The sequence below is a fragment of the Taudactylus pleione genome, unplaced genomic scaffold (assembly GCF_031769625.1).
Source record: "Taudactylus pleione unplaced genomic scaffold, aTauple2 ptg000207l, whole genome shotgun sequence".
Classification (NCBI taxonomy): Eukaryota; Metazoa; Chordata; class Amphibia; order Anura; family Myobatrachidae; genus Taudactylus; species Taudactylus pleione.
In genome coordinates this window covers 277,475-291,365 of record NW_028284609.1, presented here as the reverse complement: position 1 = coordinate 291,365, position 13,891 = coordinate 277,475, and positions in this window count along the sequence as shown.

Here is a 13,891-nt window from a genome sequence, read left to right as displayed (position 1 = left end):
TGCACAGCATGCTGGAAAGAGGTCTGACTAGCCACAGCAGTGCCAACCTATAGGTGAGCTTTTGTAGCCTGGTCAGCGGGGAACTGGAGCCAGTAATAGTACCCATACCAAGCTGGCGGCAGTGAGCTGGTACAGTACATAGCCACATGCCGAAGACCTGGGAGACTGCCAGACCAGGATGCCTTGCGGGGGCGGTCTACGCATGCATCTGGCCTATCTAGGGACCTTTTAAAATGGTGCCCGGCCCCAGGAAAAAGGAGCTTCCTTTTAGTGCTCCATTTCTACGAACAGTATGACATATCTTGGTACTACTTTCTGTGGATACAGCCAAGATGGAATAACAGCCTCCCCCAACAAGCGATCAATATGTATTATGTTGGATAATTAATGCATACTGTGTCTAAAAAAAAAAAAAAAAAAAATCTGTTATGTGCCTGGCTGGTGCAACAGTGGGCTTGCAGTAAAAGCATTTAAGAAGAAACCCTTATCATGCAGCTTGTGACCAAACTGTTTGGATTCAAGAATGTTTTCTGTGCTGATTATGTGCAGGGGCCTGTACCTGTTTTCTAGCCAGCTGTAGAAAGTTATACCACTTTTATACCTAAATTCCGGGTCTGACCAGGAGGTTGGAACAGGGTTCCAAACCGAGTCAGACCTGGAATTTAGCCGTTACTGACCCAGGATATTCCCGAGTTGGTGCTGTACACACCGGAGCCAGGTCTGCAGTGACCCGGCATGGATGTGGACGCTTGGAGATGACGTCATCCACAAGCGCCACGGAAGCCAGCCAATCAGCCGGCATGTGGCACGCTTCGGGTCATCGTAACCCCTATTATGCCGTTTGCACTGCAGGGTTTCACAGGTCATTCCCGTGTTAAACCCTGCAAGTTACCTTGGTTGGATTGCCGAGTCACTCAACCCTGTCCCCTTTTACACCAAGGAGCTACCTGGGTTAATCCTGCAATAACCTGGTTTTAGCTCTGGTGTAAAAGGAAAAAACACCCAAGCGCTAATAAACATAGAAAAACATACATTAAAAAAAATTAAGAGTGTACATATACAAAAAAAACAAAGTACAGCAGCAGAAGAAAGTATGTGCTTGTGAGGGCACAATATATACCTGTAGGACAGGTAGAACACAGAACTATTGTTGATATTCTCTGCGCTAATTTGAAATAAAGACTTGACTGGAAATAAACCACAATAAGACAATATTAATGTGTGCAAGAGATTTATAAAGAACATATATATCAATATTAAACTACAATATATATCAAAACCTAAAGGAGGTGGATCCTAAAACAACCTGGTATTACCAGTATAAAAATATATAATGTGTGATACTCCATGGATTAAATTTCACATCAATTGATGCAATATATTTTTGGAGTCCCGTAGCTGGTTCAGTGGAACTCAAACAGTTCTGTGGAGCACCGTAATAGCGGTGCTGGCTCTGAGATACGAATCATACGGTATGCACACAATATGAATATGTGGACAGAGGGAGGCACTTTTCCAAAGCGGAGATATCCGGCAACAACTATCTGTCAAATGAATGCAGTCCTGTAACTCACACTGTTGCGATTAAGGTTGAGCACAACACGTATCAGCTGTGTAGTATGTCTGTCTCCAAAGCTCCACGGTAGTTGAGTGTGCACAATCCTGCAGAGCTTCTATTCCACCCAGCTTCCACCAACAGCAGCGCGTCCAGCCGCGCAAAACAGCATCTGATTCTCCGGGGCTCCACAGCAAACGGTAAGTACTTAACGAGTAAACACAATGGGTATAATATTTAGTACTGACGCGTTTCGCAACGCAGCATGGGGGCTTTTTCAAACAGTGATCTATTACTCCATAGGACCCTTCCTTATAACAGGGCAGAGATCTTCTGATTGGTAATCAAATTGCGTTTTATTATTTGCACCTGTTAGGATACCACCTCCTGATCCACCTCTATAATTAAAAAATATGTAGTCCAACAATAGCAGGTTTCTTCAAGAAACAAATCTCTAAAACAAATTATAATCTTTAACAATTATACTAAACAATATTATACATGAGCATATGTGTACATAGATATATCTATAATATAGAAATTTATAAAAGTGAATAAATATAAAAGAAAAGTGAGTCAATAGTAAGGATTCTGGATTTAAACCTCTATGCGCTCCTGCCTAAACCTTCTAAAAACCTGCCTATACCTTCTAAAATTGACGCTATTTGCGTATGCAGTCATACAGTAAAATAAAGACTTCAGACCTTGAACATGTGTTTCCAAAGCACAAAGTATTATTCCAAGCAAAGTTCAGTTAGTTACACGATGTGATCTAAGTACAATTTAGCGCAAAGAAATAATACAGACCCAAGATACAGTTATACATACGCACGCGCTCTGGGACCAGTTTCCGGCATCAGCAAGAAACCTCCATCAACAGCATCAGCATGAAGACAGGTCAGAACACGCATATTTATACCCTTACAGAAATAGACTACACAATAGAGAGGTTCATTGCGATCCCATTGGTTCCCCATCACGGTGATTCTGTTACAGGACCTTTAACAGGTTGATTCAAATGGACACAGACCAGCCTCCGACAGCTGGTTATCTCCGTTTTCCCGCCTCACGCAAATCTAGGCTGTTAATTTTACAAAGTACATTTTGATGCTTTAACTTTCTACGGTCCATAAGTTGAGAATGCATGTTGCGATCTTCACACCGATGATACCGGAAAGCTGTTGAAAAAGTGCAGATCAGTATAACACCAAACACTGCTTACTTATCAGGTATTAAACCTTAGTTGCAGTAAACAGTCATTTCTTTACACGCTGGCATTGTGAATGAATCATGTAATAATAACCCTTTTGTGCTACGGAACTATTGCTTTAAGTGTATGTATGCAAGGGAGAACGACACTAGCGTTGTGGGTCTGTGGGGTACTTAGCGAGCAGCACTAAGCTGGAAAGGTATTTCTGAGTGTATGGGACTAAGTTGGTATTGGTTGTGTAGGGATCGTTAAAAAGCTGAACGTGCTAATAATTAGCTATTTTGCGTTGTGCACTGTTTAACATCGTGTGTGTTAATGTGAATGCAGGGAAAACACTAATTTGCTACTATTTTGCACTGTTCATTATTTAAGTTCATGGTGATTTTAACGTGTTGTAAAGTCATTTTTATGTATGTTAAACACCATCGGTATGTGTTTGGGGAAGATTGTTAAAAAGCTTATTAGCAATTTAGCGTTGTGTTTTGTGTACTATGTAGTTTTGACAAAATGTGACCTATTTTTAAGATGGCGTCGCTCCAAGCTAATTTTACACTGATTCTGTCTCAGCCACTAAACCAGCTTGGACAATAGTGGAATTTGATTCCAAGACCTATTGCATCCTAGCCTGTATCTCTACCTCGGTCCTATCTATCACTATAAACTAACATATCTGTGATAAACGGAAAGTATCCCAAAAAAAAATGAAAAAATTAAAGTAAAAATACTAATTAGCCAAAGTACATCAATCTAATCATACTAGAAATATAAATTTCGTCTCCAAACGGTCGTGGTCAGCTGACCGCCAGTCTCCCGAGTCCTGGGCCTCTATGAGCAGGGTCTCCGTTCGGCTGTGTGTGCTTGTTCCAGCAAGCCAGTGAAACAGCGCTCTGGTGTGGAACAACTGGCAAATAAGTGCTCCAGATGAGATGGCACCTGTAACTTCAACATGTTTCCCAGTGGTACACGGCTTTTTCAACCCACTCCTTGAAAAAGCCGTGTACCACGGGGAAACGCGTCGAAGTTACAGGTGACATCTCATCTAGAGCACTTACTCGCCACTTGTTCCACACCAGAGCGCTTTGTTTCACTGGCTTGCTGGAGCAAGCACACACAGCCGAACGGAGACCCTGCTCATAGAGGCCCAGCATGGCCCATGACTCACTTGGGAGTCCGGCGGTCATCTGACGACGATCGTTTGGAGCAGACTCTCCGGGCCCTCTATCCACGGCCTAGCAGTCACATCGCACCCATAAGCCGTTGGAACTACCACGCCTAACACTCAGACTGGAGTCTGTAAAAGAGGACTGTACTGGAGTGAGTATCAAGGGATTTCTCCCATACACAGGTTACATAAATCTTATTCCCAAAAAGGTTAACCATCTCAGCGTATTTGCGCTCCATTTAAACAGTTGTGGAACCCATATTATACCTCTTTTGTTACAATTAACACTGGAGACTTTGTTTCTATTTGAGACGACTATTTACCATCTGGTTTTGCAATCAGCATCACTGAGGTTTCAACATAGGCTCCCTGCTACCAGTTATTACCAGTCATCAAGCTCTCATACAATAGTTTTTATTATTGATTGTTATGTGTTATTATTTATTTACTCCCGGGAGCAACTAGTTTTGTTCTAGTTTTGTCTTTGTTTATATGTATTACTATTATATTCAATTTTATACATTTTGCACTAATTTTGTGTTTTTCATGATGGGATAAGCGCCTTTGCAGTATTTCCCTGTTTAGCTCTCTTGTGTTTACTTACCTGGACTAATTGCTAATTAAACTGCTATTGGCTGCACCTGAGACTTGCTTGATTTATACCTGCTCCATTGTGTGTTCCTCAAGCGGAGTATCTGTTCCAAGTCTGGAGATTTATCCTGTCTTGTGGATCTGGATTCCTCAGCTAGGACTCTGCTACAGAGTTTAAGTACTCTGATTGCTGTAAAGATTTTTGTAGAAAAGTAAAGATTGTTGAAACAAATTTGTTTCAACAATTGCTCTGTTTAAACCGAATGCCTACCAATCTACAGTGACTCTGCATCTTGACGAATGCTAAGTATTTCACCTGTGACTCTACTTGGGTATTATTTATCATCTAACGTATAAACAGCCTAATGTTTGAGGATACATCAAAGGGACAGAAATTTTCGTGTACTTAAGATTGTGAAAGAAATTGGGAGTTAAAACTGTCAGAATTTGGAAAGGCAGTCTTGCAGAAATAAAAGCAGGTATCCTGCGAAAAAAGAGTAGTTTCTTAATTTGTGTGCAGTACCCAGGGCGGATGCTGCAGGTGCAGAGGTAATGTCGAGAACAACCATTCCTTTAGGACGGAGCTTCAGTAATGACACTAGATAAAAGATAGTAGTTCCTTTTAAAAGTTGCTTGTGTCTGCACCTGTGTCATTTTATCTGGTATGGCTGTGGCTCAGTTTCCAGGGTGAAGGCCATGGACTTCATCTATGCACACAGATTTAGAGGACATAATTTAAAAACAATATTAGTTTAAGAATTTTGAAATCATATAGGAAAGTGATATATTTGTGTGTGGTCTCTCTGGATGTAGCAAGATTCTTGGCGAGATCTATCGCTGCTGGTTTAGTATGAAGAACATTGCGGTTGGGTTCTTGGTCTGCAGATGCACATTCAAATATTAATTTAAAACAAAATAATTAGCATTATTTTACCATATAAGGATTCATTACCTTTGAAGACTCTATCATTATAGAAAATGATGGGAGGTAGGTCTATGAGACTACCACAAGAGAAGCAGATCAGGTGTACAGTACTGTCTGTCAGACTACAGTTAGGGAGAGATGGTGAATTAGAAAACTATCCACAAAGTGTCATGATGGGGCGCACACCTGTTACAGCACATAGTACAAGGATGTTGGACACCCAAGAGAGATTACTTTCTTTAAATCAGTAAAGGTGCGTACACACTAGACAATTCACTCCATGAGTGACATTGTTTAGTGTGTCCCTGGAAGGAAGGAGTTTGCTCAATGTCGTTAACGACATTGAGCACACACTGAACGATATCGCTCAAGGCCGGGCACCCTCCCTCATCCCCGAACATGCAACAACCTGACAATATCGTCAGGTTGGCCTGCATGTTCGGGCGATGAACAACAAAGACCAACGACCTCGGGAGCGCCCATCGTTGGTTATTATCGTTCATAGTTTTTTTGCGTACACACTGCCTGATATAGTGAACGACTGAACGCTATCGTTCAGTTGTTAAAAATATCGCACAGTGTGTACGCGGCTTTAGAGGTAAAAGCAGTATGGAAAGCAAGAAGTCGTCCTCTGGACCACTTGGCAGGAGTTCACCTAAAGTGTTCTCAAACAACATGGCAGTGGTGGCCCACTTGACTGCCAGGGCAGTACCAAAAGCTGGCCTCTTTTGAGCATGTGCCAGGCAGAGAAAACATTACATCAAACGCTCTCAGCAGAAAGCACGTCATTCCGGGAGAATGAGAGTTGAATACACAGGTATTCCAGGCCATAGTAATGATTTGGTTGCCTAGGGATAGACCTGATGGCAACACGCCTGAGTACAAAGCTGCCTCGCTTCTCCAGATATCTTCTCCTAGAGACGCAGGGCATAGACATTTCCTTTCTAAGGTGTGGGTGTTTATCTGTATTATGTCTAATCACCATTCCCTATGATAACTAGCAATCTGAGAAAAATCAGGGAAGAGCATGTGGAGGTAATAACATTTCTACCTTATTGGCAAAGAAGAACAGGATTCTCAACTGCTCTAGAAATTGCAGTGAAAGAGCCAATCAGATTAGATCTACTGCAACAGGGGCCATTGCTCCATTCAAATCTACTGAGCTTCACTTACTGGTATGAAGACTGAGAAGGAATTGTTGAAACAAAATGGAGCTCTGAGTTCTTGGGTTCAAATCCCACCAAGGCCCTGTGTGGAGTTTGTATGCTCTCACTGTGTTTGTGTGGGATTCCTCCTACAAGTCAAAAACATACTGATAGGTTAAGTAATAGGATAATTATATTTCTTTGTGGTCCATAGGGCTCCACAGGGAGTCAATGGGGTGTAGGTGGTACTTGGAGGACCGGACACAGCAGCAAAGCTTTTTTCTATCTCAGGATACTCCGGTTCTTCCCCCTATACCCCGCACACAGCCTGAAGACAACTCCGTTTCATTGGTGTCTGGCAGGAGCTGGATCGCCAATAGAACAGTGGGGCTTGCACTGCTGCTCCATCACCCCTCCATTGCACCGCGACTCCAGCTATCAGCTAGGTACTCTCCATGGGGCTACGGGACCTCAGACTGCACTCGGGACTCAAAGGGACAGGTAAGGCGGGGACCCACGTCTATGCGGAGTCTTATTTCCGGTCTCAGGAGACACTGGTTCATCCAGGAAATCCACTAGTCCACCAGGCCATAACCTATACTGGTGCAGGGGACAGCTAAGGCCAGGGACCGGTGGCTGATGTCAGTATAGGGAAGAAGGTAATCTCCCTGCGACCCCTCCCCCAACTCAGGGTACCATTCCACTGCGGTCTTGCTGCCCCTGAGCTGCTCCTCCCTCACCCTCCGCCCCCTCAGAGACTCACAGCAGACATTTTCTGCAACAGCCTCAGGTCTCCGGGAATGCTGGGTCATATTGCGCACTACACTGTGTCATATTGTACATATATCTGGTTTGCTCACTGCACTGTGCCAGATTGTGTGCTATGTTATCCTTGCAGCTAAGGGGCTAATTGTCGGGCAAAAGTCCTGCAACGCAGGGATTAGCTATTCAATCAAATAGCATTTTCCCCGCGTCATTAGAATGGGACTCCCGCGCGAGAACACACTGATTCCGCGAGACTGCTGAATCAGTGTGTTATACCCTCTTGCGCGAGTCCGAAACGGGCGGCTTAACGTGGGTGAAGTCCGATAGCGGGGACTCGGGAACACGCGCACGTGGAATTCTCGCTAATTGAATCCCGACCAGCGCGATGATTAGCCGCTGGCTAAACCCCACAGCTAATTGGATATGCCCCTATGTCTAGCAAAGGCAAGAATAACAAGCAGCCTGCCGCTCCCACGCTGGTTTCTTAGAAGTCCAGTTTAGCAGGCTTAGCTTCAGAGGATCTCATTCAAGATGGTCTATGTGCATCTTGTTATACGGCACCTTGCCCATCAGCACCTGCATCCTCTCCTCAGGACTCCCCCGGGCTTCTTTTTCACAGGTGTTGGCAAAAATTATTACCACCTAGCGGTCTCTGTGGTAGCTCCCCCTATGGAATGGCCACAGCAGGTACTCCCTGCAAATCCTTTGCCTCCTCCATGGGTAGACGTACTTTCTACCTCAGTGCAGAGTTCGGCAACTACCTCTACAGCATTTCAACAAATGTTGCAAACAGAAAGACCCTTACCTAGTAAACCTACTAAGCGTGCTGTGTTATCTTCCCAGTCCACCTAGCTATCAGATTCTGAGTTATCATCTGGGCAGGCCAAAGACGCAGACCTCTTTCACTCTGACTGCCCCACAGGATAGGAGGAGCCCCCCTCTAAATTGAATATACCTGGACTTGTGAGAGCTGTAAAATTTATTATTCAAATAGAAGAGGTAGAATCCACTTCTAAGGCAAAAGAGACACTCTTTAAGTGACAGAAGGTAGTTTGCCAGAGTTTCCTCACTCGGATCAGCTATCTGGTCTAATGAATGAAGCATGGAATATGCCAAATCAAAGGTTTCAGCTACCTAAATTCTTGATTTCTTTTTACCCTCTTCCAGCTACTGATTGCACTAAATGGGAAGTACCCCCTGCAATAGATTCCCATGTGACACGCCCGGTTAAGAACGCTACCTTATCTATCCATACAGCAACGTCCTTAAAGGAGACTACGGATAGAAGGATTGAAGCTTGCCTGAAGCCTATATACTCTCTTACAGGAGCTATTACTTGTCTTGCCAGGGCTATGGCATGAGGGGCAAAATTTACTGAGAGTTGGCAAAGGCCCTAGAAGATACATTTCCCTCTGATGCTTTGAGGGAACAGCTGTCCTACATCTCTCACATTAGGGATGCAGCCTCCGAATTAGGAGAAGCAGCTTTGGATACTGGTCTCCTAGCTTCCAAGGCGTCTGCTACTTCCGTGGTAGCCCGCCGTATCATTTGGCTTCGCTCATGGAAGGCAGACTCGGACTCTAAATTAGACTTAGGATCTCCCCAGAGTAAGGCAGAGGACTCCAATTTGGCCCAGAATTGGACAAGATTGTGACTACCTTGGCAGCTTCGAAGACTGTGTTCTTGTCCTCTGCATCTACTACGAAGCCTGGGATGTCAATTTTTCTGTCCTTTTGTCCCCAGGGGAAAGCTAAAGGTCCGTTCTTTCCATGGCAGTCGGCATCCACAAAGGCCTCCAAGGACAAATGAGGACATGCCTACAGCCTGACTGGGTGGGCCTCTCCCTGGGTGGGCCTCCGACTTTTTCAGTGCTCCCAGTTCTGGCGTCAGACAACCACAGATGCCTGGGTACAAGAAGTGGAGAAGTGGTCTCCCATGGGTATGCCCTCTCATTCCTGAGGAGGCCCCCCCACCAGCAGTTCTTTTGCACAGGACCTCCATCGGACCCAAGCAAAGCCCTGCTCCTCCAGAAGGCCATTCAGTCCTTGCTGCTCTTGGGGGTAATAATTCCGGTCCTCTCATCACAGCGTGGGATGGGTTATTATTCTACCCTTTTCTTGGCTCAGAAGGCCAACGGGTCTAACCGGCCTATCCTCAACCACAGGTGTCTGAAAAAGTTTATCAGGGTGCCCAGGTTTCTTATGGAAACCCTATGCTCTATTGTCCTGGCTATGGAGCTTGTGGACTTTATGGTCTCTCTTGACATTAAGGACTCTTACCTACATGTACCTATAGCACCCTCTCATCAGCAGTATCTCGTGTATTGCCAATTTTAAGCACTGCTTTTTGGGCTTTCTACAGCTCTTTGAGTCTTTACCAAGATCATGGCGGCCTATCTTTGTCGTCAGGGGATCAGACTGTACTTGGACGAACTCTTGCTCTTAGCAAGCTCCACAGAGATCCTTCACCGCCATCTACAAGTGACCATTGCCTTTGTACAAATGCACTGTTGGCTGATCAACTAAAAAAAAGTCTTCCCTGACCCCTTCTCAAAGAATGGTACATCTGGGAGCCTTCCTGGACTCTCGGACTCAGAAAATCTTCCTGACAGCAAACTAAATCTCTACACTAGAGCACCGAGTGCGCAGGTTACTCCACAGTTGCTGAGTGTTAATTCACACTGCAATGCAGACCTTGGGATCCATGGTGTTCACCTTCAACATGGTGGAGTTCACTCAGTTCCACTCCAGGCCCCTACAACACCTGATCCTCTCCAGGTGGAATGGGCTGCACCATATGCTCAGATCCCAGATGATGGGTCTCTCTCCAGAAGTTCGCCTGTCCCTATCCTGGTGGCTACAGACGTCCCACTTAAACAAGGGTCGCCCCTTTTGGATCCCATACTGGGCACTCCTCACCACGGATGCAAGCCTCCATGAGTAGGGCACAGTGACTGGCCAGCACTCCTTCCAAGGATGCTGGACTCCAGCCGAGGCACTCTTACTAATCAACGTCCTGGAACTCTGAGCCATCTACAAAGCCCTCACTCTGGTTCAGGATATTCTTCAGGGAAGGCCAGTACAAGTACAGTCTGACCATGCCATGGCAGTGGCCTACCTCAATCATCAAGGAGGCAGTCAAAATCGGTCAGCGATGGCAGGTGTCCCACATTCCCACATGGGCCAAACGCCTTCTCCGCAATGGTCATCCCGGGGATTCTCAATTGGAAAATTTCCTCACCCGTCACGACATCCATGCAGAGGAGTGGTCTCTACATCCAGAAGTCTTTCAGCTCCTGGTGGACAAATGGGGTCTACCAGATGTGGACCTCATGGCCTCACTACATAACCACAAGCTATCAGTGTACGGGACCAGGACAAGGGACCCTGACGCAGCCTTCGCGGACACATTATCTGTGAGGTGGATCTTCCATTTGGTGTACCACTTTCCTCCAGTCTCCCTTCTTCCTCAGGTTCTTTGGAAGTTCAAGCAAGAAGGGGGCACGGTCTTGTTGGTAGCTCTGGCTTGGCTCAGACGCCATTGGTACTCCGACCTTCAAAGTCTATCCATAGACGCCAACATCTTCTACAACCAGACCCTGTCTACATCTGGACCTGGTCTGTCTGTCTTTAACGGCTTGGCTCTTGAGACATCCCTCCTAAGGTCTGAAGAGTTTTCTAGCTCTGTGGTCCAGACCATGCTCAGGGCGTGTAAACTGGCCTCTGCCAGGATTTATCACTGGGTGTGGCATATATATTTCCAGTGGTGTGCTACTAAAAACTATGACCTCAGGTTTTTAGGGTTTCTCAAATCCTTGCCTTTCTTCAAGCTGGATTGGATCTTGGACTCTGCCTAGCCTCTCTGAAAGTGCACGTCTCTGCTCTGCCTATGGTTCCAGCGCCGAATTGCTCCTCTGTCAGATGTCCACACCTTCCTTCAAGGTGTTCTCCATATACAACATCCCTTTGTCTCTCCTGTGGCTCCATGGGATTTGTCAGTGGTTCTCCACGCACTTCAGGAACCTCCATTTGAATCCGTGGATTCAGTAGACTTCAAATGGCTCACTGCAAAGAAACTTTTTTTTCTTCTGCAATAGCATCTGCCCATAGAGTATCGGATTTAGGGGCGCTCTCCTATCACTCCCCATTTCTGATCATTCATCTGAACAGGGCTGTTCTTCGAACGCGCCCTGGCTTCCTTCCCAAGGTGGTCTCTCGTTTCCACCTTAATGAGGAAATCGAGATTCCAGCCTTTCAATTACCAGACCTCTCGGCAGGTGAGGCCTCTTTGGATGAGGTCTATGCTCTGAAGATCTACTTGGACTGTACTAGTTCCATCAGGAAATTGGACTCCCTCTTTGTCCAATATGGATTCTACAAGAAGGGATGGCCAGCTAACAAATAGTCATGCGAAGCCATCTGGCCAGAGTCTATCTGACAGGCTTAAACGCAAACTGGCCTTCCTGTGCCGGCTACAGTATCTGCTCATTCTACTTGCTCTGTGGGTCCCTCATGGGCATCTGCCGAACTATGCAAGGCGACCACATGGTCTTTTGTCCACACCTATGGGTTCTATGCTTTTGATACATTTGCCTCTCAGGATGCTTCCTTTGGGCGCCGGGTTCTCCTCAGCTCAGGAGCGTCCCCGCCCTTGAACAACTGCTTTGGGATATTCCCATTGTCTCTCTGTGGGTCCCTATGGACCCTGAAGAAGAGTTATGGTAAAATGTAACCCTTGTTAACTCTTTCTTCGAAGTCCACAGGGAGACAATGGGGTGTAGGTGGTACTTGGAGGACTGGACATCAACAGCAAAGCTTTTTCTCTACCCCAGGGTGTTCCGGTCCTTCCCCCTATACCCCGCCCACAGCCTGATGGCAACTCCGTTTTGTTAACAAGCCCAAGGCAGGAGCAGGATAGGAGAAAAGGAAGACTGGTACACTGAAGAATCACACAGGAAACAAGTGACCAAGAAAAGAAACCTATAGAAGCCAGGTGTGGACCCTATGGACTTCGAAGAAAGAGCGTTAACAAGGGTAAGTTTTACCATAACTCTCGTGTGTGTGTGTTTATACAGGTGGTAGGGCCATGGATTGTAAACTCCACTGGGGCAGGGACTGATGTGAGACAGTTCAACATTATTAGTTGGTTGTATTAAAGGACAGACTAGATGGGCCAAATGTTTCTATTCTGCCATCAAATTCTATGTTACTGAGGAGGAGAAGAAGTGGGCTTGTTGGAGAGGCCCAGGTCCACCGCTGCCCCCATTCCCTCTTACCTGTGAGCAGCCCACCACACGCTGCTGTGTGCTGAGCAGCAGCAGTCTTCTCTCTGCACAGCTTTTGGTTTATTTAATAACAGTTGAGGTATTACATAATTAATCCCAAGAGTTGACACTTGTTGGCTGCAACCTTTGTGCTACCAGAGTCACTCCACTCATATCTCACTCTATAATCTCTTGTGTGTTGACATATTCAGCCTTTACACCTAGCCTCTGAATTTCGATCCAAGCAAACCTCTTAGACACTTGACTCATGACTACAAGCTCTACTGTATCTTTTGTCCTAACTTTATTCAGAAAGGAACCAAAAGAGAGTAAGTTTGAGTGACCACCTCACAGAAAAATGTTCTGTCTCTGGGATATTTATGAGAGAGATGTATGTCACTACTCTAAGCCTGCCAGTAACCCTCAGTGTCCCTACCCTCACCATCCCTGTAACTCCCCCTCACTGTCCCTGCCTTCACGGTTGAGCCTAGATCCCCTTCAACTAATGGACCCGGACGTGACTTCAGAAGTGCGGTTCCATGCCCTGAAAGCGCTGTTATTTTGTCTCAAATGTAGCATCTGGCCACCAACAGTAGAAACTTGTACCTTCGCGGGTTCACCACGCTTCGGGCTCCGCTTGTAAATGAGGTCATGGTCTTTTAGCTAAAGGGGAGTATTTTATTTATTACCTGTTATTTATATAGCGCACACACATTCCGCAGCGCTTTACAAAGAATATTTGGCCATTCACATCAGTCCCTGCCGCAGTGGGGCTTACAATCTATATTGCCTACCACATGTGCATGCATATACTTACATACTAGGGTTAATTTTGATGGGAGCCAATTAACCTACCAGTATATTTTTAGAGTGTGGGAGGAAACCGGAGTACCCGGAGGCAGTGCCAAATTAAACCTTACACTGCTTCTTCCCTCACACCCCAGTCACATCCTCTCCTCCATCAACCTGCAATTTCCCTCACACCCCAGCCACATTCTCTCCTCCATCAACCTGCAATTTCCCTCACACCCCAGCCACATTCTCTCCTCCATCACGCTGATCTTTCCATCATACTCCATGCCCTCCTCTCCTCCATCACCCGGCTCCTTCCTTCACACTCCGGACCCTTCTCTCCTCCATCAACCTCCTACTTCCCTCATACCCAAGAAACAGGGATTAGTCCGTTTTCAGGCACACTCGGTGAATAGCATGCAGTTTAGCAGTGATGGGGAGCGCAGTGGACAGTTACATGGGGTTCAGTCTCTCCAGATGGAA